The sequence below is a fragment of the Peromyscus leucopus genome, chromosome 15, assembly GCF_004664715.2.
Source record: "Peromyscus leucopus breed LL Stock chromosome 15, UCI_PerLeu_2.1, whole genome shotgun sequence".
Lineage (NCBI taxonomy): Eukaryota > Metazoa > Chordata > Mammalia > Rodentia > Cricetidae > Peromyscus > Peromyscus leucopus.
This window is the reverse complement of record NC_051076.1, coordinates 55,599,278-55,625,925: the sequence shown is the minus strand read 5'-3', so window position 1 is coordinate 55,625,925 and position 26,648 is coordinate 55,599,278. Positions and strand designations below refer to the sequence as shown.

The window sequence follows — 26,648 nt, the reverse complement described above, 5'->3', positions numbered from 1 at the left end:
TCCCCGCAGGCTGGGGAAAGGCGTCTGACTCTTGTCCTGTCTTCTCACTCGCTGCCTGCAGCCATCCCACTTCAACGGCACAGAAAAGGATCGGCCATCAAGATGGGTAAGTGCCTCAAAAGATGAAGAAGTCAGTGGACGCTGGTCACCAAGAAAGCCACAGGCACTGTGGACAGGAAGGCTGGCGCAGCAGCAGTCGGCTGGGACCACCTATCTATGCTGCCCCGGGAAGTGAGGGCTTCCCCAGGGACTCGAGGATCTAGCTCCCCAGCTTGAGCAGACACAAAAGGACAAAGCAGGTGGCCAGCGTCACTCAGTCACCAACCCTGGCACCAGTAACCAACACAAGTCTGCCCCCCCCTTCTCTTCCCCATCTAGGACCCGGGCCTCGAGTAACCCTAATTGTCACCATCTCCCCTAACACCAGGTTCCTCAGAAGGCCCAGTTCAGCAGCCAGTGATCATGTGACGTTCACTCACCAGGGAACAGTGTTTCGTCCATTTTCTCTGCAGAGGCCACATTTCCTCTTCCATTATCTACTCCTGGGCCAGCCACAAGATTGACATTTCTTTTGTATGTTCACAGGACACCACCCGCCCCCTGTGCACCCATGCTGCACCGTTGTGTGTGTGTGTGTGTGTGTGTGTGTGTGTGTGTGTGTGTGTGTGTGTACACGTATGTATACATGTGAATGAATGTTCATGTGGGTACATGCCTGTGTGCAGGCCAGAGTTCAAACTCTGAACTCTGTCTCGGGTGTCATTCCTTTAAAATTTTTTTTTTTTTTTTTTTCGAGACAGGGTTTCTCTGTGTAGCTTTGCGCCTTTCCTGGAGCTCACTTGGTAGCCCAGGCTGGCCTCGAACTCACAGAGATCCGCCTGGCTCTGCCTCCCGAGTGCTGGGATTAAAGGCGTGCGCCCACTGCCTGGCTCTTCCTTTAATTTTATAGGAACTGTTTTCTTTCTTTTTTTTTTTTAATATTTATTTATTTATTATGTATACAGTGTTCTGTCTGCATATACACCTGCAAGTCAGAAGAGGGCACCAGATCTCATTATGGATGGTTGTGAGCCACCATGTGGTTGCTGGGAATTGAACTCATGACCTCTGGAAGAACAACCAGGGCTCTTAATCTCTGAGCCATCTCTCCAACCCCTAGGAACCGTTTTCTATTGGCTTTGGCTTTTTCAAAGGGGCAGAGAAGCAAGGAGGAGGCAGCCTCATAGCCTCTAACCCATCTGAAAGCATTCAACCAACAGCGGCCAGCCTTCCCAGAAGTCTGCCCTGCCCCAGCCTCAGCTTCCCTCACCAACTGACTTTGGAAACTGAGGCAGCAGCCAAGACTTGGCAAAGGGGAAAGATGACAAGTGGGCAAGGGAGGGATCTTGAGGCAGCACCAAGAAGAACAGACTTGCAGTGGAGACATCCACAACATTTTAAGAACATGAGCATGAGGCAATCAGACGCATTTTCAGGTGGCTGCTGCTATGGTGAGTCTCGCCGGTGCATGTGGCGAAGGACCCCCAACTACAGCCAGATTTTCTTGAGTGTTTACTTTATGCCCAGCATTATACAAACTGTTTTTGACTCCTACTAGTTCATTTATTCTTCCGAGGAACTGTCTGAGGTAGGCAGTGTTGTTAACCTCCATTTCTCACTGAGGCGATCTGAGGCCCCGGCAGCCAGACATGGCTATGGACCTCTCTCTCAACCAGGAAACAGGAGCTGCGTGACATGGGGCGTCAGCTTCAGCTCTGCCAGGTCATTCATCGGCCCTCTGAACAGTTACTCTTCATCATCTCTCTGTCCTCGGATGAAGACACCAGATATAAGGAGGCAAAAAGTCACACACCTAAGGGCGCACTCAGACTGGCTGATGAGGCCCTTCTCTAAAGCCCGTCTGGTGGCCTTGGAGAACTGTCACCTGGAGCCTGAACCGGTCCCCTCCTGCTGGCCCAGCCTGCTCCCCGGCTTGGGGAAGCTCCCAGCAAGCCTGGCTCCCAGGCCATGACGTCACTCACTCCCAGAGACCAGAAGAGTCCATGTGGGGAGCTCGCTGTGGCCTGCTCACCGCTCTGGAAGGGACAAGGGTTCCAAAGCCCAAGCTGTAGCCACGACATCTTCCTGGCACTTGAGGGGCTGCCTGGCCCCCATCTCCCTCACACATATCACTGCTTTGGTTTCCAACCCTCTCCTTCATGCTGCCTGTCCCCAGGCCGTCACTACCCTCTAAAGCTTCCCGATCACCCCCAAACCCTCCCCAGCATTGACAGATGTCTCAGGAATGGGTGTGGTCACTCTTACTTGCTTTTTTTTTTTTTAAACTGTAAAAGGAATGTGTACTCTCTGTAGAAATGTACAAACACTCTATGTAAAGTAACATAAAGATAGGAAATTTGAATTCACCTGGCTCCCATCAGTCTGGAGGGGGCTGCTCACTGATCATCTGGCAAATGTCTATTGATGCTTTTTCCAATCCTGGTTCTCATCTCTGAGCTTGGAATAAAGTTTTTCTCCTATTTCTCCCACGAAATTGCTACCAATGGAGTCTCTGTGCTACTAAATACTAAATATTCTTTGAGCTGGGTGTGGTGACAAGTGCCTGTAACCCCAGCACCCGTGAGGCTGAGGCAGGAGGATCTCAAAGTCAGCCCAGACTACATAGTGAATTTAAGGCCAGTTTGAGCTATACCTTAAGACCCTATTTCAAAAGTCCAAGGGAGGGCTGGGTGGTGGCACACGCCTTTAACCCTAGCCCTCAGGAGGCAGAGGCAAATGGATCTCTGTGAGTTCAAGGCAAGCCTGGGCTACAGAGTGAGTTCCAGAACAGCCAGAGCTGTTACAGAAACCCTGTCTCCGGGGGTTGGGGGGTGGGAGGATCCAAGGGACGGAAATACAGCCCAGTGGCAATGCTTCCTCAGCATTCACCGGGCCTTAAGAGTTCCTTGGGCAGCCATTTTTAATGTTTGTATATCCTCCACCCCATACCCCATACCACCCCCCCAACCCCAGCGTCACTGTTCTGCTATGACAGGCGGGGAAGCAAGAGCACAGTGGACCTCACCTGCCTCCTCCCAAAGACCAGAGAGCAAGGAGGCCTTATATGGAGGATGGGGGCCAAGACCAAGAATCAAGCCCAAGGCCAAAAAGCTTCTAGAAAAAAAGAGGTCCACCTACGTGTCACAGGGCTTCACTCCAGAGGAAACATCGTGTCCCGCGCTCTCTCTGCCTTTTGCCGCCACGAGACGGGGGGCTCTCACTGACTCTGGAGCAAGGCTGGCGGCCAGTGAGCACTGGCAATCCTGTCTCGGTGCCATCCACCCACCCGGAGCAGGGGTTGCAGGAGGCATGTGCAGCAGTCCCTGGCTTTTTATAAAGGCACTGGGAATCTGAAATCAAGTCTTCACGCTAGTGCAGGAAGCACAGAACCATCTCCTCAGCCCTCGGACAACTTTCTTTCTCTCTTTCTTTCTTTCTTTCTTTCTTTCTTTCTTTCTTTCTTTCTTTCTTTCTTTCTTTCTTTCTCTCTCTCTCTCCCTCTCTCTCTCTCTCTCTCTCTCTCTCTCTCTCTCTCTCTCTCTCTCTCTCTCTCTCTCTTTCTTCCTTTCTTTCTCTCTTTTTTTAAGATGGAAATAAGTATTGGTTATGATGTGGAACATAAAATGAGGCCATTGTGGAGAACAGCATGGTGATTCCTCAAAAAGAGCAGATGCAGAGTTCCCGTGGGACCCAGCATTCCCTTCCAGGTATACATACAGCCCCAAGACCCGAAAGCAAGCTCTGCTTCTAGACTTGCTACAGCACTATGGCAACCAAAGGAAACAAACCAACAATGTGCAGTTTATAGATGCAATGGATTCTTTGCCTTAAAAAGGAAGGAAATGACATGGTATAACATGAATGAACCATGAAACATGCTAAGTGAAAGAAAGCCCGACGTAAAGGACAACCACTGTGTGTTTTCACTCGTGAGGGGCTGGGAATACAGAGAAGAAAAAGGCTGGAGTTCCAGGCACTGAGAGGAGCCAATTTCTGGGTAGAGTGACCTGCTCAGAGGAGGGATGGTGGAGTTGGTGATTGCCCAAGTAACAGTATGAAGGGCGAGAATGCCCTTGAACTATATTTCACAATGGTGTATTGGTAAATCCGATGTATGTATATTTTGACACACATTGTTTGCTTTGCTGAGACAGGGCCTCAATCTGTAGCCTGGGCTGACATTAACTCATGGTAATCCTCCTGCCTCAGCTTCTCAAGTGCTGGGTTTATAGGCGTGTGCCACCATTCTGGCTCGCTTTGCTTGTTTGTTAGTTCTTTTCTTTTTAATCAAGAAGCAAAGTTCGGTGGTAGATTACTTGCCTAGCATGTGTCAAGGCCCTGAGTTCTGTACCTAGTGCCCCTCACACACACACACACACACCCATAAAACCAGTGAGAAACTGCTCATGAACTGCACTTCGCACACCTTTAATCCACACATACGCTGAGACAGGAGTGTGACAGCCCCCTAGACGGGTGACCAGCCTGAGATGGAGCTGCTCACAAGGCCATAATTAAAGTCACTAATTGAAGAGTCTAGAAATGGCCAGTGCCAGACAGCGAGAGCCCCGCGAGGGTCTTTCCCCACAGTCTCTAAGAAAGATTAAAGGCTTCCTTCTGCCTGCAACACAGACTCAAGGTGTCCTCAGACCCTTCAGCTGGGAGGCAGAAAGCCTGCGGCAGAGGAAGATAGTCAGGCTTCCCTCAAAGCTGTCTTTCCCAGAAATCCCTTCCTCACAGGTCCCTGGGAGGCAGGAAGCCTGGAGCAGGGGAAGACATTCAGTCTTCCCTCAAAGCTGTCTTTCCCAGAAATCCCTTCCTCACAGGCCCCTCTTGGGTGACCGTTTGGAGCTAGACTGACCCCTGGTTTCCAGAACAGCTCTGCGGTATACTCAGACTTGCGGTATACTCTGGGCTGTGAAATAAGGTGACTTCCAGGTGCCCCACTGTGTACAGAGGACACAGGACAGTGAAGTGTCACAGCAGCTGCCCTGGGCTGAGGAACCACTGGGGAGGGCAGGGCCACAGCCATCCCAATCGTCAGGGAATATCCACTTGAGGTCATGGACACTGGCTTCTGCTGGCCACCTGGGCATCTTTTTCCTTCTTAGCGAGTGACAAGCTGGCCCCAAAGTCCCACTAGCCCTCAGGCCATCTGATGTTTTATTTTCTGATTTTTTTTTAATTTATGTATTTTATGTACATGAGTGATGCACTTGCATGTATGCCCTCATGACAGAAGAGGGCATCAGATCCTGTTATAGATGGCTGTGAGCCACCATGAGGTTGCTGGGAATTGAACCCGGATCCTCTGGAAGAGCAGCCAGTGCTCTTAACTGCTGAGCCATCTCTCCAGCCCCATTTTCTGATTTTTTTTTTTTTAATCTAGTATTTTACTGACAAAAACCACCCTCATTCTCTCTTGACTAAGAACCCATCGCAGAGTTTATAGTGTCCACAGAATAGCCTGTAGCTTGATGATGAGTGCAGGCCTCTCGGATGGCAGCCCACCCCAAGGACCCGAGGGACTTCCCATGCTGCCTGGAAAGCCACCAGCATCCTCATTCATCTGTTGAGGAAAGAGAGGGACGACAGACAGCCCTGAGGCATCTCTGATCCATCCGACCACTGAGGCTCCTCCTGTGGCTTCCCTTCCCCCACAGTCTGCAGACCCGACCCAGGGGAGGGCAGGGGGTCAATGAGGGGGTCAGTGGAAGCGCCTAGCTCTGCACTTAGGAAGAATTTAACCCTCTTCCTCCCGGCTCGAGACTCTCCGCCCTAACAGATCTGCCTGCATGGATGAGGAAAATAACCCGCAGAAGGCCTGGAAGGGTGGAGTGAGCTCAGAGTGTGCTAGAGAGCCTGCCCAGATGTGAGCCCTACCCCCCACCCCCACCCCGTGCAATTCTGGCCGAGCTTCCTAAGGTCTTCAAGCCTCAGCTTTCCACTGGGCAGGAGAGATCACAGGGAGGGCCTCAGCACAGTTACTTTCTGTCCATGTACTTGATACACTGGATGATCTACACAGCCCCATTCACTCGCAGTGAGTCTGGTGCACATCACCCAGACATTTGCACAGCGAGTCAGTTATTACTTTTCTCAGTGATTAAATTATAGGTGAGAAGGCTCAGGCCTTGGATGCAAAGTCAGGAGAGAGGGGGGGGGGGATAGTATGCTAAGGCCCCAACTTCCACCATGATGAGCAGACACAGCGGCACAGCCATCTACTGGGTGACCTCAAACTAAACAGTGTGTCCAACCTCCCCCCCCCCCCCCCGTTTGAGACAGGGTTTCTCTGTGTAGCCTTGGCCGTCCTGTAACTCGCTCTGTAGACCAGGCTGGTATAGAACTCAGAGATCTGCCAGCCTCTGCCCCTGAGTGCTGAGATTAAAGGCGTGCACTATACTCGTTAGTGTTTAACTTTTTGACATTGAAAGTCCACACTACAGAACCACACAACCAATTATAAAAACAAACAAAAGAACTGCTTGCAACAACACCCCATGACATTTCAAGTAATTTTAGGATTTTGTGCCTGTTCCAATTCATAGCCATGCTCGGTGGCATGCATCCCTGGGCTTGGAAATCCCTGGAATCTTCAGCAAGGCTTGTCTGCAAGCTGGACACATGTCACCGACTAGGAAATCAAAGCTCAGAGGAGGGAGCAGAATACAACCTCGGGTCAGCTTGACTCCAAATCCCAAACCACAGACCAGGCCCCCTCTGTGAAGGGGCCGCTTCGGATGGACTCTCCAGGCCCCACTGAGCCCTTGCCATCTGTGGGATCCTCATGTAGCAGGGACAGTGACCCAGCAAGACTCTTCCCTGCTGCCATAGTCCAAGGAGGAAGCAGGCCCATAAGAGCCTTGCAGACTTCACTTCCTGCCAGTCTCCTGAAGCATCCAGCATCAGAGTCCAAAGGTCAGCTAAAGGCTATTGGCTCTTCTAAATTATTAAAATGCACAGTCCAGCTTCCAGCATTTGTGGGTGGCAGTTTCCAGGCCTCTGTTGGCCCTACCTGGCTAGAACTACTGCCTTGAGTTTAAAGGAGATAGAAAAGGCAATGTCCTGTGATTGGAGCAGTCATTTTTATCACACCTACCCTGTCCGTTTATTCTTTCGGAGCCCATGCCCTAGCCCAGCTGCCAGGGGGTTAGGATAGCAGTTCTGACCTTGGTTTCTTTGGGTGAAATGGCCGCTGATAACAGTAACCACAGCAGCAAACACCTGGATGAGATCCCTCCAGGTCAGGCTCCGTCCTAGGCATTCCTCACATAAACCTTCTTATGAAACCCTCCCCAAGCCTGCACCGGTGGCCAGCACTTAGAAGAAGCGCCGAGGCAGCGTAACTTGGTGAAGGCGTATGGTGAGGCGTACGGTGTATCTGCTTCCCGAACCCAACGGAAGAAGGCTGTGGAAAGCTGAAGGAGGCATGCCAGATGCCAGTGTCTGTGCCCACCATGCCTGGGGAGGTACTCTTCTAGAGAGTGTGATCGGGGTACCGGGGTGGCATCTTGTCCCTGCCCAGGACAAGCCTCAGTGGCCAGCCGCTTCCACACTGCCACGGATGAAGAACAATAACACACACATCACTTCACTGAATCCTTTTATCTTTTATTATTCCTTTTCCTACTGTGAGAAAACTCTGCCCCGAGGAAACAGCTTCCAGGCCGGCAGCCGTGTGGCTTCAAAAGTCGGCCTGCTCTTCTGAATCACTCAAAAAAGTGTGAACACTTCCTTTTCTTCTGTCTCTGTTGTAAGCAAGACTTCTCTGGCTCTTCGGCGGGCCTTATTTTTCTCTAAAGCTGCCCCTCCCGGCCATGTGGGTTCTTATCCGCCATGTCCATCATGTCTGTCATGTGCGCTAGCTGACCTCTGTGATGCCCTAACTCAAATCGCGTGGCATCCCCCCTCTCTCACCCTCCCCGCCACCCCCTTCTCTCTTCTCCTCCAAGAAGCTGCTGAGATTCACAGCTTGCCTACCCAGGGTTTGTTTGCTGTTTTTTGTTTTGTTTTGTTTTCTTTAAAATCTAATCAATTTGTCCTTAAATTTCAAGGCAGGGGTGGGCTGCCCATTCCGATATTTGCCAGAAATCACAGTTGTGAGGCAGCAGAGCCAGGACACAGATCTAGGTCTGACCGACACAGCCTCTCACTCAGGCTCGCTCTCCAGCACACTGGGATGGCTACAGCCCCCCCCCCCCCCCCCCCGACTCCCTCAGATCCCGCAGAGCAGTCTTTGAAGAGAGTGGAGCCTGCCTGCCTGTGCCTGCCTCTTCTCCCATCTCACCCAGCCCTTCCTCAGTGAGGTCTTGGTAAAGTTTATGGGAATGCCCTTCCTTTCCAAATATACATCAAAGCCAGGCAGGGCACGGTAACTGTTTGTGATCATCCTTCACCCCATAGCTCAAAACTAGTCAGGGCTACATGAGACCCTGTCTGGCAAACACCGGCCGCCAAACCACTGCCTTCTAAAAAGGACATGAAAAGACTGGCCCGGAAGGCCACCTGGCCCTTCATTAGAAAGCCAGAACGTGCAGGAGTCTTAAGCAAGGCGACGACACAGAACAAGCCATGGGCAGCATGGGTCAGGCAGATGGCTAGAGTAACATGGCTCCCACGCTGCTAGCCCGAACCCCACACCCTAGAGCCACCATTAGCCCTGGCAAGGCAAGGCCAGGCCAGGCCAGGCCCCTCAGTCGCCAGCCATTCAGCACAATGGGGAAGGCAGCAACAATGGCCTCAAATGCAAAGGAAAAGAAGAGGGACTGCTGGGAACTTTCACGGGACAATGCGAGACACTTCAGCCTGAATGAGCCAGCCACCCATTCTGAAAGTTCTCTGAAACACCCTCTGTGTCCCCATTGTCAACCAAGTCCCAGCATTGTGGCTGGGGCCAAGGTTCGGCTGAGCCGGGTGGGCTCCGTCTAATTGCAGTCTACGTCAATGCCTGCTGCCCCTTCTGACCCTGCGGGGCTCCCTCCCGAGTCTCTGGGCCGGTCCTCACAGTACCTGATCCAATGGTGTCCCACATATACTGATGTGAAGACCACTGGGGATGCTAGGGAGCTTGGGTGCCGTGAGCTGTGTCTGGTCTTCTGGTGAGCCCCTGGCAGGAGCCTTGGGCTCTTTGAGCAATGAGCAACTGGCCTCGGAGTGAGGAGGCCACCCGCTGTCCCTGGGAACGGTAATGGGACAAACCTCACAGGTAGAAACCATGTCCAGGCTCCTGTTGCCTAACGCACACAGTGTGTTCACCAGAAAGTGAACCTGACCTTCCACAACCATCATGCTTGGGATGCCGCTGAGGTGCAAGAAGCCACCACCCTCACCAAACCAAAGCCATGAGCAGAGCTCTGGGAATGAGGCTCCACCTCTCCTGAGCTGAGGTCTTCCCACCATGAGTTTGGTATCATGGCTTCTGGGCATGACTTTGAAGAAAGTGTGGGGATTGCCTGTAGTCAAAGCCGAACATTTGGGAGGACGATGGAGAAATGAGGAGGAAATAAAGTCTGCTTACCTGAGAGATGGAGAGAAGTGGGGGACTTGCCTCCAGAAGTGGGGATCATGCATGTGCCCTGGGAAGCATGGAGAGCGGCTGGGGGGAAGGGGCACCCCGGATGCCAGCCGTGCTTTCTCCATCCTAGATCCCCACATGACAGTCTGCACACACACAGACAGCCCAGGTGCCCACAGACCTCTATCTGCAGCCCGATCTTGCAGCCACCGACTGAAATTCCACCAGCTCAGCACATTGCAAAAAGGGGGTGTTTTGCTCATGCACCATTCTTTCCACAGGGGTGGCCATCTTGCCGGCTCCCCCTCTCCTGGAGTCCTCTTACATGATTGCCCTCCGTTTCCTTATAGGGGTCTTTGCAGAGAGCTTGAGGAAGACTACAGACCTGGTCAGCATCACAGCCCAAACTCCGCTTGACAAACAGAGAGCTCGAGTCCAAGGTCCCTCAGGAATGGTGCAGGACGGAGCTGCCCACCCTGCTTCCCTCCCTACGCCGGCCAGGCTCAAGCTAGCCTACGGTGACACTGGCGCCTCCATAGCCCAAGACACCACCGTCAATCACAACTGTTGACCCTTCCTCCTTCCTGTCTAGCCCTACCATGTCCAAGTGTCTTCCCTCAACGCTGGAGAACAGAATGTGCTTGGCTGGAGACTCGGATGCAATAAATTGTTATTAACAGGCTCGGTCTGAAAAAACAAAACCAGAGGTCTCTTCCTTTCTGCTCCTCTCCAGCTCAACACTAGTCCCTGTGAAGCCAAGGAGAGAAAGGCTCCCTTAGGCCAGTCACTTCCAGAGAAACCGGTTCCCGCTGGCTCACCTCAACCTCTGGCACCCTCCCTTCTAGCCGCTGCCCCTCACCACGAAGCCTTTCTTCCTTGGCACAAGCCAGGCCACAGGAACCCTATATGCGTGCTCCTTGCCATGTTTACCTATGCCACATTTACTGAATACCTGCTGAGTACAGCCTGAAGGTGCCCTGACCCCATTGGGGTGGGAGAGGCTGAGCATCTGCCCTCTGTAATGGGGAGAGGGAGGCAGACGTGACCAGAGAGCCAGAAGCGCCCATCTTGAGGAAAACAGTGAGAGATAAACCTAGGTGTTTGGACGCAGGCTGTAAATGCGAGCTCCCTGTCCTGACTGTCCTCAAACTGTGTTAAATAGGGACAAGGCCCTGGGGAAGGCCCAGGGGTCCCTACAGCTCCTTCCTCTTCTCTTGCTTGTGAAGTCCTTCTACAAAGCCACCTTCCCGCCTGGCTATGAGGACCCAGGGCAGTGTCCCAGCCCCCATTTCCCAGCATTCACCCGCAAAGCAACTCCGTCTCCTTGGTCTCTGTTCACCTTGTGGACACCTAGGAAACGTGACTCGGGGGAGGAAGCGGCAAGGACTGCGTTCACAGCCACGGACACAGCCACGGTGGCAAGGGACAGAGTTAGGAAAGGAACAGTGGCCCCCGCCTGGCGCGTGCCCTTTCAGATGTCTCGGATGGGCTATCTGCGGCTTGTTCGGAGACCCAAAGAGCCCTGTCACCCAGACAGAACGGGGGATGGATGGCCAGCCCCATGAGTGAGCAGCTTTAGGTATGGGCCCTGCCTGGTCCTGTCCGGGGCTGTGCTGTGCCTTTCCCACTGGGGTGGAGCCCCTGGAGCCCAGAAAGTTCTCTATACACCCAGGCCTTCTCACCACCAGCCTTTCAACATAAAGCCCCAAGAGACCAGGGGACAGGCCCGAGACACACAAGCCAGCAGTAGCAGGGGCTAGACCGGGGTGCCCACAGTCCCCTACCCCACCCCCAACACATACAACTAACTACAGGGGAGGTGCCAGAGGGCTCCTCCCCAGTGAGAAAGGCATGGGAGCAGCCCTGGGCAGCCCCAAGCAGAGCCTGATGCCAAATGACAGGCCCTCTTGAGAGCAGGCCTCCTCATTCAGCCCTGCAGAAGGGGCAGAGCCCTCAACAAAGCCAGGGGTCCTGGACCTCCCAGCCTTACCCATGCATGCACTCAGGCCATGGACAGCCTGCCTGGCCCATCAGCGCTCCAAAGCAGAAGAAAAGACACAGACATTGCCCTCACCCACCCGGCCCTGTACACCTGGCCACACTCCCTCCCTCTCTGTCCTAACGCAAACCCTGTGTAGATAAGGGAGGTGCAAGAGTATAAAATAAATAAATAAAATAAAATAAACCTAGGTAAACAGCTCAAAGCCAAAATTCAAAACCCGAAAGTCTAAAACGTCCTGACTCTCCCCGCAAGGATATTTCACAAAGCCGTCCTGCCTCTCTGTAAACTGAACACTAACCCGGAGTGAGCTGGGGGATAAAGGATGCCGGGAGGACAGAAACGGGTACCTGACCTGGTGGGGACGAGCCTGGGGTGCACCCTAACTCCTCAGGCCACCCTTCAGCAGTCAGCCTCCCAACACTGCACTTTGGTACACCACGAACTCACACATCCGTGCTCTGGCTCACAGGACGGCCTTGTCAGAAGGGCCTTGCCTACATATTCCCGAGCAGCAAACGCCTACACCTCACTCAAAACCCCCTTTAAATGCCTCCCCCCCTTTTATAAGCCCTTCCCTAGCATTCCTAGAAGAGAGTCAATTATCCACAAGAGGCAACCTATGGACAGACCTTGGGCAGCCCAGCTCTCGTGGTACTTAACTAGATCGTAATTACCTGTTTCCTGTTTCCTTCCCAGGCTCCTGCAGAGACTCTCAAGTCCAGCAACAACAGCAGGCTTCTCCTGCCATATGCCAGGCTGTTTCACACCTCTCCACGGGTGAGCCTTCGGAGCATGAGGCGGATACTACTGCTATCACCCCCATTTTACAGACGAGGAAGTAAGAATCAGTCTGGCTGCAGAGGCTTCCTGACTGCTGGCCCTGTCTCCCCAGTCCCTAGAACAGAGCCAGCAGTAAAGGTCAATAAAGGTCTCTCGGGAATGATAAAGGAGGAGGTGAGGGGGTGTGGTCACACTTTAGTGACCCCAGCCCCAAGCCCCTCCACCCCAGGACCCCATGGATTTCTGGGGATCCCCCCTCCTGACACTCACTACATCCAGTCCTCCACCAAGCTCCAGGCACTCTACTCACCCCTGGGTCCTCTTGGACTCACTGCCCCAGTGTGGGGGAAACTCAGGCCCATCGAGACCTCTGGGCTATGGGATTATGCAGGCACGTCCCCTTCCTCCTTGGGCATACCTGCAGGATCTGTCTTAAGTGAGCATAAACACAGCCTGAGAGACAGCAGCACCTCAGCTGACCTGGTCACTGGACTCTGGGCAGGCCCCAGCAAGGGAGGGGGCTGCCCCTTGAGGCGGGAGGATGGATGGGACGGACAAGAGGCCCTTTGTGCGGGAGACACCTGTTCTCCACTCCTGCCTTCCGTGGCCTCCCTCCCCCAGCCTGTGAGCAGCCTTGTTTACCCTGCGGTGCTGGCACTGGTGGCTTGTCCCCTGCATGGGGCTCCAGAGCCCCTGCCAGCACCTGCCTGGTCCTGGCAGCCCAGAGGCTCCGGCCAGACACAATCTCGCGAGTTGACACTGTTGTTGGGTCTGGGGAAGGTAGCAAAAGGTGGGCAGGCGGCATAAGCATTTCATGCCAGCTGCCTGGGAGAGACGAGACTGAGCATCCAGTCTCCTGGTGGGACACTGTGCCCAAGCCCTGCTAGAAAGGAAGGCAGCTCCCTCCAGCTCCTATGCATGCCACACACACAGGAAAGACACACACACACACACACACACACACACACACACACACACACACCGCCACAGCCTCCTCCGCCTCCTTTAACATCCTCTTTGGATTAATGAGGCCCTAGCTGGCTCCCAAGTTAATGCCTTATGGTGTGACCTGTGAAGCTGCCACAACCCCATGGACCTAGGCTGGTTATATCTGACCAGGCCATCATCTCGAGACCACAGCACAGTGGATCTCTCCCCATGGAGAACACGGATGGGTGAGTTCTGAAGGGTGAAGGTAAGAAGGCTCGGATGCCGAGACCTATATGTTGAATGAAGCCATACGGGCGGGCAAGCAAGACGCTTCTCACTTCCCGTTCTTCTTTCACTGTGTCGGGGCCTCGTCCAAGCACTCTGAGCCCAATTAACCTTGACTCAGGCATCAGAAGTGCTATTCCCATGTCCACTTAGCCAGAAGTCCACAGACCCTTTCTAAACAGCCAAATGCACCACACTTGAACACAAGCCCTCCCTTCAACTCTGGTCCCCCCACAATTTCACATATGCACATAGTCAAAATCTTTCTCCAATGTGGGTGTCGCGCGCTGAGGAACACTGATCTGAGACCACCAGGCAAATAGAACAGAAAAGAAAGGACAGATGGAAGCATGGTTCCACAGGTAAAGGTGATTCCTGTCAACCCTGAAGACCTGAGTTCAATATCTGGAACCATCATGGCGGAAAGAACCGACTCCTGAAAGTTGTCCTCTAACCCCACTTAAGCACGAAACACACACACACAGAGACAGAGACAGAGAGAGAGAGACAGAGACAGAGAGAAAGGGAACATACAATATGGAAGCCATAGTGATGTCCTAACTCTCCCCAGAGTGTTTTCACTGAGACATCCTGCCTCTCTGTAAACTGAACACTACTAACATTTCTCTCTCCACTCAAAAGTGGGGGAAGGGGGGGGCCCCTGAGCCAAGGAATGGCAGGAGCTCCAGGCCCTTCCCTCTGCTTTCAACACTTCCTAGTCCCGCCCCACCCAACACCTCACCTGCTCCCAGGGCCCCATTGTACCTGCACACAGGCTTCCTGACAATCTTTTCTCCTTCCTTCCTCCCCCCCCACCCTCCCCCAAAAGACACAGGCTGAGCTCACTGGCCTCCCTGAGTTGATTGAATAAGCTTCAGCAGAGGTGTGGTGGTGGTGGTTCTGGTCATAGAAAAACCTGCCCTGAGAGCCAGACCCCTCTGTGGGCTAGCCTCATGGCACCAAGGCCAGAGTTGGGGGACTGGGGAGTTCCTGACCACCTCAGCCGGCGCTGTGGAGTGTTCCAGGGGCCTCTGGGCTGTTACAAGTTGGCCTGGTCCAGCCTCACAGGTCCTTTGTCTTGTGAAGGTCACTCCCCCTGGCAGGAAGGCCCTTTCAGCACCCAACTCCTCTAGGTCTCCCATGGAAACACCCATCCCTTTCTCTGTCTCTCTGGCAAATCTAGATATATCTTAAATCCCTTTTTTCATTCTGGTAATAAAAGTAACCGCACTGCTGATACCACTTTCGGAGACTAGAAATGACTGAGTATGTGGCTCGGTGCTAGCCTGCTTGCCTAGCACGGTCGAGCAAGGTCCTGGGGTCCTCTGCCAGCCCAGAAAAAGTCTACGAAAAATCATTAATTAATGAGCCACAATTTTAAACAAGAAGTCGGCGAAGGCCGTTGGCCTCAGGAGGGCCAGCCAGACCCCAGGGCTGGGGCTGCCTGCTCCCCCTGTGGTACCCCCCTGGCAGACAGGGGCACCGCCCCCTCCTCACATCGGCTGCTCCGTCCACTTAGCACATCTAGACCCCAAAGCACCTGTCTCAGCCCCAACTCCGCGCAAGCGCCGACCCCTCGTCCTCCCGAGGGGCGGGGCGGCCCACAGGAACCGGTTCTCCGCCCGGCCGGTTCCGCAGGCAGGAGGCGGGGTGCTTGGAGGACAGGCCGGCCGCCTTGGGGCGGGTCCCCCGGGAGCCAAGCGTGGCGGGGATTCCGGACCCGAACACCAGGGGCTGGGCGCCCGCGGAGCGCCCTGGGCTGCCCCTTCCCCTTGGAAAGAAAACCTTCCTTACCTAGGACCCCTGTACTTTGTGTGGACAACGAAGCGCGGGAGATACTAAGGCTCCTTCCTCCTCCAGCCCTGCCCCATCCCCATAGACGGTTTACGAGGCTTCCTGCTAAGACCAGTGCGAGAGGGGGTGGGATGTGGGCTCCTAGCTGGGAAACGGAATTCCAGATTTGACAACTTCCAAGAGACCAGAAGGGCCCAGCTAAAGAATGGTACTTAGGAAAAAGGCAGCAGTACCTCTTCCTTGTCTTGTACTCGACAAGCCCCTGCCTCCTTCAGTATCTGGGGCTCCTCTTCTTACTGATCTGGTCCCGGGCCACCGGTGGTACCAGGATACCAAGCCCCCCCCCCCTTTCAGCACTTTAACTCTCCCATGGAAACGCCCATCCCTTTCTCTGTCTCATTGGCAAATCTAGCTACACCTTAAACCCTTTTTTCATTCTGGTAATAAAAGTAACTGCACTGCTGATACCACTTTTAGAGACTAGAAATGACTGAGTATGTGCACAGACATGTGGCCAGCTCTTGGATGGAAGCAGAGAAACCAGCTACTACCTCCCCTCACAGCCTGTAAGACTGATCACCATCCAGCTACTTCTCTGGGACTTGGGGTCCCTCTTGACAGTATCAAAGCCTGATCGTCCTAGGTGCCTCCAGGCCAACCCAAAGATGTCAAGCCATAAAAGAGGAGAGGTCTTCTTAAAGCCACAAAAGCCTGCTGCCAACCTGGGGTCACCAGGCCCAGAATTCTCCTGGAGGAGCAGCACCAGGGATCTCCTGTCTCCTTGGTATAGATGAGGCATGCTTAGGAGGATGCATCTGCCTTTTAAGAAAGCACAGTGACACATACTCCCTTTGGGGACAGCGGCCAAGGGTGGAGGTGGCCTTGCCCAAGTGGCAAGTGACGAATCTTCTACCCAAGTGTTCCCAAAGACTAAGGAAGGGACACTCAACCAGAGGGTCACAAGACAAGGACCAGCATTCAGAGATTGCCTTCTGTCTCTGCATCGTGGAGACTATGGGTGCTGGTTACGCACCTGGGGACAGGCATTTTGACGGCCACCCTGATTGACATTTTCATGTTCCAGGAAGAGGAGTAGCAAAGGGTAAGGATGGCCGCAAGTTCAGGCAAGAGCAGGCCCTCCTAAGCAAACAGGAAAATAACTCCCATTCAAGGAGGCAGCCCTCCCTGCGGAGGCCTTTTCAAACACCAAGCTTCACCCATCCATGTACTGAGCACAGGGGTGCAGGACAGGGGCTGTGGAACCCTCTCTTACCATGGCATCGGCTTCTTGAAAACTTACCCACGGTAGCCCAAGAAAGGCCACCCCAAACCTCTGCAAGAAACCTTAGTGCATATGAGCCAGCATCAGCCCCTCAAAGGCAGGAACCTGGGTCCCCAGGAGGGGCAGGTGCAGCTCAGGCCAACAGCCACCTGGCAGCCTCCTCACAGTCCAGATACAGGACTGGAGATGGCACATCCGCTCTGCTTTTAGGTCCTTCTCACGGTTCTCAACTCTGTGAATTTCCCAGCAAAAAGTCCAGGGTGGGCCTCTCCCCGTCTGGAAGGAGGGCTGCAGGTGGACCTGAGATCTTCACCCTGGCACTCCTGGAGCACACATCTATGATGGAGTTAGTACTATGCAGGTGAGGTCTCCAGAGAGTCCCTTACTGGCATCAGTCAGTCCTTCAGTTCTAACTGTCGCTCCGCTCCTCTCTACACGGTCTTTTTTTTTTTGTTGTTCACTCATCTCTTTCTTTGATTCACCCACACACCCCCCCACCCACCCACCGCCACCACGCTGTTTTTTTTCAGTATGTTACATCTAGTTTTTTACCAGTGTTTTATGCAGTGTGTCACATATATAGGCATGTTCTGCTAAATGTACTTTTGGGTGTGGGGCATAGCTGATATGTGTGCACACACACTAAATTTACAAAGGACAAAATAAACTGCAGCAAAAACACAATCTTTCCTCCCCTCAGTCATCATTTCCTGACCCGGGGCAATGAGGATCAGAGTTTCTCCACTATCAAATCATCTTTAAAAGTCATAAATCGGTCATTTCATTTTATTCCCCAATGGCTTCCTGTGGTGCTGACAATAAAATGCAGCCTCGTGCCCACACCCCCCAGTCACTCCTCCGGGTGCCACAAGCCGGGCTCTGAGCCTCCTGACCCCCCAGGTTCTCTTCTCCAACCACAAAGCTGCACACTTGGTTCTGACATGGGCGTAGGAGGGCATCTGCAGGTACCTCAGCCTGGAATGCCCCTCTTCCCAGCTGTGTGCAGCTGGCTCCTTCTGTCTTCACGCCTATACTGAGTTCTCCCCAGGATAGTCTTCACTGGCCTCCCAATGCTCCCGCCGCCGCCGCCGCTGCCCTGCGCACCATTTCCCCCCCCTGTGGTATTTCTTCTCATGATCTGGTACTGTCTTTATCACACCCCATTAGAAAGCAGCCTCCCTACAGACAGGCAACGCACCTGTCTGTCCACCTAGTGTCATACCGCCTAGCACAGGCCTGGCAGGCAACCGGCACATTCCTCCACAAGTTTCTGTTAAGGAAGGAGGCAGATGTCTTCTGCACTGTGTTTCAATTGCAAGAGGGCTACTTGCAGGATCTTTCCAACACCACGTTTTCTCACACTGGCCACCCTCCCCCACATGCCTGGTGAGGGTGAGAGGAGGAACGGGGTGCCCCTGGCTCTCCCTCTCTGTGCTATGCAGCAATAAAGACAAGAACTGGTGTCTACTCTACATTCCCAGAAACCCCTCCAACTGCCACTGGAAAGTCGGAGGTGACTCCATGGCTCCTTATTTATCTAAGTCCCAGATGCAGTATGCCCCGGCAGCCAAGCTAGCTAGAATAGGTTCTCAAGTGAGCCCCAGCAATAGGAAACGGATACTACCTAGGGAATAGAACTCTCCTGGGCAGGCAGCCTGCCTGTCCCACCTGACTTCCCCTGAGCCCAAGACACCTGGGTTCCTCTCGGTGGAAATCTATCCAGTCCCAGCGACACAAATGCACACCCAATCCCGAGCCTGCAGCACAGACCAGGGTGTTCAGGGATACCCTCTGGCAGACCTTTCCTTCCTAGGGCTTTTTCCAGGGAGAACGCTCCACAGTGCCAAGAGGAGTTTTTTTTAAGAATGAGGAAAAGAGGGAGGGAATGACTGGCCTCGCACAGGGAGGGAAAGACAGAAGAGAAAATATGCAAGAAGTTTGATCTGAGGGATCAGAATCAATTAGAGGTGGGAAGAAGTGTGAGGTCTCTTCCCCCCACCCCACCCCAGAAGGGAAAATTACTAAAATTGATTAAATGGACACACTCCCAAAGAGTTCTTCTGGGCTCAGTACAAGGTCATTTAAGTTGTAATGGCCGAGGTTGGAGATGCCGCACCATGACAGTATGAACCAGGCCCTGGGCTCCATAACTGTTATTACAATAATGACAACAGCAAGCCAGGTGTGTGGGCACACACGTTTAACCCCAGCACTCAGGAGGCAGAGGCAGGCGGATCTGAGTTCAAGGCCAGGGCAGCCAGGGCTACACAGAGACCCTGTACCAAAAAACAAGTAATAATAATAATAATAATTAATATAATAATAATAATACTAATAATTGACAACAGCTAACTTCCCGAATGCACACACTGAACATGGTACCCAGGAATTCCTGCACGCTAGGCTAGTGCTCTACCACTAAGCTACACCTGATCCCAACAGCTAACAATTGCCTAGCACTTACTATGTGCCAGGCACAGCATCCTGAGATTACACTAAGACTTTTCATCCTCAAGACCACCCCCCACGCGATGGATATTGTCAGAATTTATCCTCATTTTACTGTTAAGTAACCTGAACAAGGGGGATGGGTTAAACTGCCCATAGTGATCGGCATCACCAGCGACTGCACTGGTGTACAACTCCAGCTTCCTGGTTCTAACTACTGGGTTATCTGGCTCTCCGTGGTACAGGTTAAAGCCTTGCAAACAGTATCCTCCCATCAACACATGCCAGTTTCAAAAATAGGTGCACAAATCTGCCCCTTTTTATTGGAGCACAGATGATGTTTGGAAATCGCCAAACTCAAGCTGCCCCTCTCGTGAGGAACAAGAGCCAATCGTCCTGAATCCCAGCACCCGGAGAGGAACTTCCTAAGGCATGAAGTGGTTGGAAACAGGGTCTCTGGAAACCCAGCTCAGAGCAGCAGCAGCATCTCTGACTGCTGTAGGTCAGACCCCTCCGCCAGCGCCAGCGCGGGGGCGCCGGGCCGGAAATTCCCACAGAGCTAAAGCAAACTTCCCAGGAAAACTCCTCGGCTTCCTCCAAGCCCTGGTCACGGAGATCGCTGCCAAGAGCGCCAGCTGCTGGGGACCCTCCCAGGCGGGAGCCGCCGCTCGAGTGCCCGGGGTCCTCCCGGAAAGGTCCAGGGCTGAAGTTCAAAACTCACGTCCAGCCCAGGCCAGACTCCCTGCCCCGCCAGGGACTCTGGGGCAACTCCCACTCTCGCGTCCTTCTCCTCCAGCTCCAAGTAATGGGGCACCTCCTGCCAGGACATCTAGGCTGGCTGCGGGAGATCTCGCGGGCGACTCTAGAGCTCCTGGGGAATCTGAGCAGCCGCAGCCGGCGCGTGTGCACACACACACGCATGCACACACAAACACACTCGCGTGAGTGTGTGTTTACGTACCGAACGTGGGGTGGGAAAACAATGGCGAACCGCTGGGACTAAGCGACCACCCCCTTCCTCATCCCACCAGCCCTGTGCTCAATTTATTTCTGCCGTGAAAAGGGGTGTGTGTGTGTGAAAGGCGCTCCTCCGACACCCCATCATGGGAGATAGGGGTGGCAAGGGGCAGGCTGGCGTGGAGAGAGGACAAGAGCAGCAACGGCAGAGAAACGGGAGGCGGCGCCCGGCTGATAACGCCGGGAATGAACGGGAGCCGTGGGAAGGGTGCGCGCTGGACCCTAGCGGCCCCTGCACTCAGACACCGGAGTTCCGCGTCGCGGGCACCCGAGCCCCACGCTGGGCGCGCACCGGACATCTAAGCTCGGACTGGGAATGCTAAAACTGAGCGAGTTGGTCAGGCTGGGGAGAAAGACCTGGAGCCGGCGGGTCGCAGAGGGCGGGCGGGTTGAGGACTCCCTAAGCCCAGCCCGCGCAGCGCGCGCACGCCACCCCCCAAAGGCTTGCAGCCACTGCTCTCCAAAAGGACTCGGGTCAGCGCGGCGCCACCGGCCGGCGTTGTGAGGGGTCCGGTAGGATCGGCTCCGCCTGGCAAAACTTTGCCCAAGATGGAAAGTCGCGCCGAAAGAGAGCCAGTGTGTCCCCAGGAACGCGGGGGCGCGCGTGTCAAACTTCGCGAGGCTGGGGAGAGGGGTGCACTTACTAATCGGTCAGGCGCTGGCCCGGGGTCGCAGCTCCGCGCTCCCGCTCCTGCTCCGTACGTCCCGGCGATGAGCAGCCTGGCCTTCCCGCTCACATGCCCCGGCAACGCGGCGAGCAGCGAGCCGGGGCGGCGCGGCGGGGCGGAGGCACGCCCCCCGCCGTGGGCTGGAGGCGCTCAGGACCCCCGCGGCCCGCCGGGCTCCTCTGGCCACCGTCGCGGGCTCCGAGCTGAGGCCGGGCCGGGCGGCGCCCTCGGCCGAGCCAGGCCGCTCGGCACTCTGCCCTCTGCCCCCGGCTGGCCGCCGCCGTGCTGCCTTCCGCGGTCCCGGACGCCCGGCTGCTGCGCGGGCCAGGCCGGCTGGGAGTGCGCTCTGCCCCTCCGCGCGGTTCCGAGCCCGCTCGGTCCAGAGCCAGGGCCTCCGAAGCTGAGCGCGCCGCCGCCCCGGCCTTCGACCCGCGCCGGCCGCTCCGGAGCTCGGGTTCCAGGAGCAGCAGCGCTCGTACACTTCAGTTCCCAGCCGGGACTGGAGCAGGGCGCTCGCCACTCGCTTCTGCGAAAGCCACTCGACAGCGGCGGAGGAGAAAGAGGGAGGGAGGGCGCGAGCGGGCGGGCGGGGGAGGAGGGAGGGTGGGGAGATGGAGAAGGAGGGAGGGACTGAGTTTCCTCCTCCTCCTCCTTCTCCTCCTCCCAGCAGCTGGTCCAGCCAGGCCTCAACAGCTGGAGACCTGTGCTAAGAAGGGGACTGCAGAGGTTCTCCAGAGCCGAGGCTGGTGGAAATGTAGTGACCACTGGGTAAAGAAAATAGGAGAAAGAAGGTGAATTCGGCCCACTCCCTCGACCCAGGTTTGAGAGTTGCTACAGAGAATCCTCACTCCTTTGAACAAGCCCTAAGAAGTTATTTGTCCTGCTCACAGCCTCCTCTAAAACAGAGAGCCTGGATTGAACTTTGTTTTTCTTCTTACTATGTAAATCAGGCAGGACTCACAGAAACCCTCTTGCCTCTGCCTCCAGAGTGCTGGGATTAAAGGTGTGCTCTACCTGGCCCAGTTTTAGATTGAATTTTTTAAAAAAAAAAAAACTGTACTTGAGAACGGCCCTTGAAGCTGGGTGTGGTTCATACCTATAATACCAACACGGAGGAAAGTGAGGCAGGAGGGTCTTACTTTGAAATCAGCCTGAGGGGGAGGACAGATCTGATCTGTTCTCTGAGAGACAGCTTCCAAATGTCTCTGACCACTCCCTAGTCCTTCGTTTTCAGAGTCTCTGCAACAAGTCCTTCATTTTCTCCTGCCCATTAAAATAAAATGCCCATTTATTGACTGTCCACAACAGACCTGACCCAAGCAGGTGCCAGGGACTGCCGCGACCAAGGACAGAGTGACAGCTCTTCCTGGATTCCCATGCTGTGAAGGAAGGACACTAAGCCATAGGGACTGGAATTGGAGTCTCTTTAGAGAGGCCACCATCTGAAGTGGGTCTTGGGGACCCGTAGGAATAGGGCAGATTGAAGGAATGTCAGTTGTGGAACTGTATAACTGTCCTGAGGGATGGCCAGCTAGGAAGCTTACAAAGCCTTCTAGGGACTACATTTCATCATTCCCCATTTCTCTGCCTGGATGGGAACTCCTTTTATTGTCTTTTGCCTTTGGATCTCAGTCTGGTATCAACTCAGGAATTCTTTCTTGGGGGTCAAATCAGGGCCAGGAGCTCCATGCATGGGCACTGAGAACCCCCCAGTTCCTTTACCTGTGTACCCCACTGGATGGTAAACTCAGCAGGACAGGGATATGCCCCTTGTTCGTGGTTAGATCCTTAGATCCCTTGTGTCTAGATGGGACTTGGCAAAGATGGGACTTAATCCATTCTTGTTTATCAGTCGGTGATTAGAGGGAATGGGGTTCCAAGCAAGGCTCTGATGAGGTCAGTCTAGCCAGAAGTATGGAGATAGGCCAGTGACCAGCGTTAAAAGGTAGTGCCAGGGTTATGGGAAAGCAGATGGGAAATGTCAACATTAACTATTGAGGGTCTGATTTTAGGGTGATCAAATATCCTGCAACATGTCTCCCTTTTTGTCTAAATAAAAAAGAAAAGTTTTTTTAACTTTTACACAGTAACACTATATACAATGAGAACAATTATCAGGTATTGTCTAAATAAAAGAGAAAGGTTTTAACTTTAACACAGTAAAACTATATACAATAAGAACAATTATCAGGTATTGTCTATAATAAACAAGAAAGGTTTTAATTCTAACACAGTAAAACTATATACCTTAAGAATAATTATCCAGGGGCTGGAGAGATGGCTCAGAGATTAAGAGCACTGGCTGCTCTTCCTGAGGACCTGAGTTCAATTCCTAGCAACCACATGGTGGCTTATAGCCATCTATAATGAGACCTGATGCCATTTTCTGACATGTAAGCAGAACATTGTATACATAATAAACAAATCTTTAAAGAAAGAATAATTATCATTGAATAATTACATTCACAATGTCCAGTCCATTTGTATTTGGCAAATTTGGAGAAACTACCCTGTTGTTGGTTGTTTTTAACTCTTTCTCTTTTGACTCTTTGTAGGGCCTGCCACCCAGCTCCCAAAAAAATGCACATAGGGGTTTATTCTTACTTATGAATGCCCAGTCTCAGCTTGGCTTGTTTCTTGCCAGCTTTTCTTAAATTACCCTGTCTATCTTTTGCCTCTGGGCTTTTACCTTTCTCTATTTCTGTATACCTTTTCTTTCCTTCTTACTTTGTGTCTGGCTGTGTAGCTGAGTGGCTGGCCCCTGAAGTCCTCCTCTCCTTGTTCTTTTGCTCTTTCTTCTTCTCCTCCAAGATTTCTCCTTCTATTTATTCTTTCTGCCGGCCAGCCGCCCCCCCATCCTTTCTCCTGCCTCACTATTGGCCATTCAGCTCTTTCTTAGACCATCAGGTGTTTTAGACAGTCAAAGTAACACAGCGTCACAGAGTTTTAAAAAATGCAACATAAAAGAATACAACACATCTTTACATCATTAAGCAAATGTTCCACATCATAAACAAATGTAACACATCTTAAAATAATATTCTATAACACTACTCTATTATCTATCCTATCTTGGTAAATCCAAAGTTTTATACCTAAACCACTTTCTATCATAACTTGTATTGCCAATCTAAAAATATCTTTTTAGACCTTAAAACATTTTCTTAGATAAACAACTTAAGCTTTTATGTTTCTCAACATTATAAGCTTTATATCTCTTTTTTAAGTTTCTTTCCTGAATTTAGTAACAACAACAACAACAAAATGGTATAACTATCTAGTCTTCAACCGCCATCAGAGACCTGAGAAGGATAAAATATTACCTGAGTAAACAGGAAGTACAGGGCAAGCAACTTCTAAAACTATAAAGGTGACAGAGACAGGTGGCTGCCCCAAGTTTCCTCTGTAACTTTGGGGCATTCATCTTCAGCCTACAGGCCTAGAACATCTGTCAGACTTTTCTGTGGAGCAGGAATTTTGAAGGACTGACCTACTTTATCTTGCAAAGTTCAGGAGTCAGCTTCCTACAGCAAGCTTTCTCAAATAAGGTCAGATTACAAATATTCCACAATAACTTCCTTTGTGTCCTGCTTGTCCAATCTGGATAGCATGTTGTCCACAGTGGAGGCAAAGGCAGTTTTTTGCCCAGTGGCTAACTTTGCCACAGTGAAAGCAAACTCCAAATGCAGGTTCTTTGATATCCATCATCTTCTCTCAAGTAGATTGGTGCTGCCAGGAGCAGACATGTCTCCCTCTCACGAAAAGCCTTATGTTATTAAAGCATCTGAAATGCCATATTCTGTAGCTTTCTGAAGTGTTCAAAGACCACCTATCTATCTAATATATGTGTTTAATCCTCAAAACATACCTAACATGACTACAAGTTTGATTGTTATAGATGACCAACTACTAACCTGCATTTGTTTGTTTGTTTGTTTGTTTATTTTTTATCCTTGTGTGATCGGACTCCAGACAACCTGGGAACTGAACCCAGTTCCTCTGGAACACCAGTCAGTGCTCTTAACTGCTGAGACAACTCTGTCCTCTCCTAACCTTGCATTTCTTAATTATCCTAAACAGTTTATAATAACAGCTTTCAAGAACTAGAACTTTACATTTTACATGAGCTACATGGTACTATGCCTTAAACAAGAGTAGAAACATATATACAGTATGTTATAATAAATAGCCTTAAATTTGTATTAATATACAAAAATCCATACCAATGAAAAACATTTGAGACAAATAGTTGCTTTTTAGTCTAAAAGTAGATTCAATAATCTACCCTTTCATCCTATCTTCCTATATTTCCTCTTTTTTCTTTTCATAAAGAGATCCCTATATCTAACTAACTTCCTTTGTTGGCTTTCTCCCTGACCATGGCCAATAACAACTTGCAACTAACCCCCTAAACAATGACAAACATCTATAACCACTAAACAACCAAAAACCACCCATACAACTCTTGGGAATGTGGGTGTCATGTTCTTAAAATTACTTCTGCCTATCTGGGGGTGATGGAAAATTTAGGGGACCCTGAGAAAATTGAGATAATGGTAAGTCCTGGGAGAGCTAGCCATTGTCCAGTCTCAGTGTGATAGGAAAGTACAAAGCTTATCTTAAGTCCTGGCTGGAGAGTCTGTGAGGCTGGACCATCTCAGCTAGCAGCTTTGACGTTACCCTGAGCACTTTATAATTCAAAACAGATCTTTGGGTGGTGTTTGTCAGCTTAATGACATTACCATAGTCCAGGTGGATTTGCCATTACAGGGCCCCATCATCCTTTTGGGGACCTCAAGGGTCACTCTTAGTCATGGTTCACTGCAAAAAACTTAAACATTTTAAATTTCATATATGGCCAGGCAGTGGTGGCACACGCATTTAATCTCAGCACGTGGGAGGTAGAGCCAGGAGGATTTCTGTGAGTTTGAGGCCAGCCTGGTCTACAGAGTGAGTTCCAGAACAGGCACCAAAACTACACAGAGAAACCCTGTCTCAAAAAAACAAAAAACAAAAAACAAACAAACAAAAATGTCAAATACGGCAGATCTCCTAAAGGTTAGTGGACCACAATATATTAAGTACACCCAGGATATACACACACTGTTGTTTTTATCTAAGTTGTTCTATTTACCAATAAAGTCCCGGGAGTCAGATTTTGGGATGAAAACCTGCTAGATCAGAGAAGCTGAGAAACAACCAGCTGACCTTCCTTTGTGGCTGGAGACCCAGCAAGAGACGGTCTCTCCACCTGTCCCAAACCAAAAAGGCCTTTGAATCTCTAAGTCCCTCCCTACTCCTTCCTGTGCATCTCTCTATCCATCTTCTTGGGTCCTCCATACTCTCTATGGCTAATTCCTGTCAACAAATCACTGGCTCTACCCTCTGACCCAAAGTTAATTTCATTAACACAGTCTAGGAGTTTCACAGTATGATCAAATATCCCACAACAGTGACTGGATGGGACCATTTCAGAAGCCAGAAAAGAGTTAGCCAAATTCTACCCTCTTTTCCTCCTCCCAGACATCATGCCTGTGCATCCATACTTAGTAGTTTCCTTCTGGTCTCTGATTAGCTTCAGTGGGGTACTTCTCTGTGGGCCCTCCCTGTCCCTGCCCTTACCTATAGCAGATGGAGACAGATAGAGTCTTAAGGTTTCTATTGCTGTGAAGAGACACCATGAACATGACAGCTCTTATAAGGAAAAATTTGAGTGAGTGGGGTTTGATTACAGTTTCAGGGTTCAGTCCATTATCATCATGGCGGGGAGCATGTCAGCATGCAGATAGACATAATGCTGGAGGAGTAGCTGAGAGTCCTACATCTTGCAGGCAACTAGATGTCAACAGAGACACTAGGCAGTATCCTGAGCATAGGAAACCTCAA

At 52.0% G+C, this 26,648-nt stretch overlaps 1 protein-coding gene across 2 annotated transcripts in view; it reads right to left on the bottom strand.

Annotated features, from left to right (window-relative positions):
- Positions 1-21,311, bottom strand: part of Sox13 (SRY-box transcription factor 13) — a 47,896-nt gene extending 26,585 nt beyond the window's left edge. For both annotated transcript variants that reach the window (XM_028876587.2, XM_028876588.2), the window contains exon 1: positions 20,739-21,311. The gene's annotated coding sequence lies outside the window, so the exon portion shown is untranslated. The remainder of the gene's footprint in view (positions 1-20,738) is intronic.
- Positions 21,312-26,648: the final 5,337 nt, after the last annotated feature.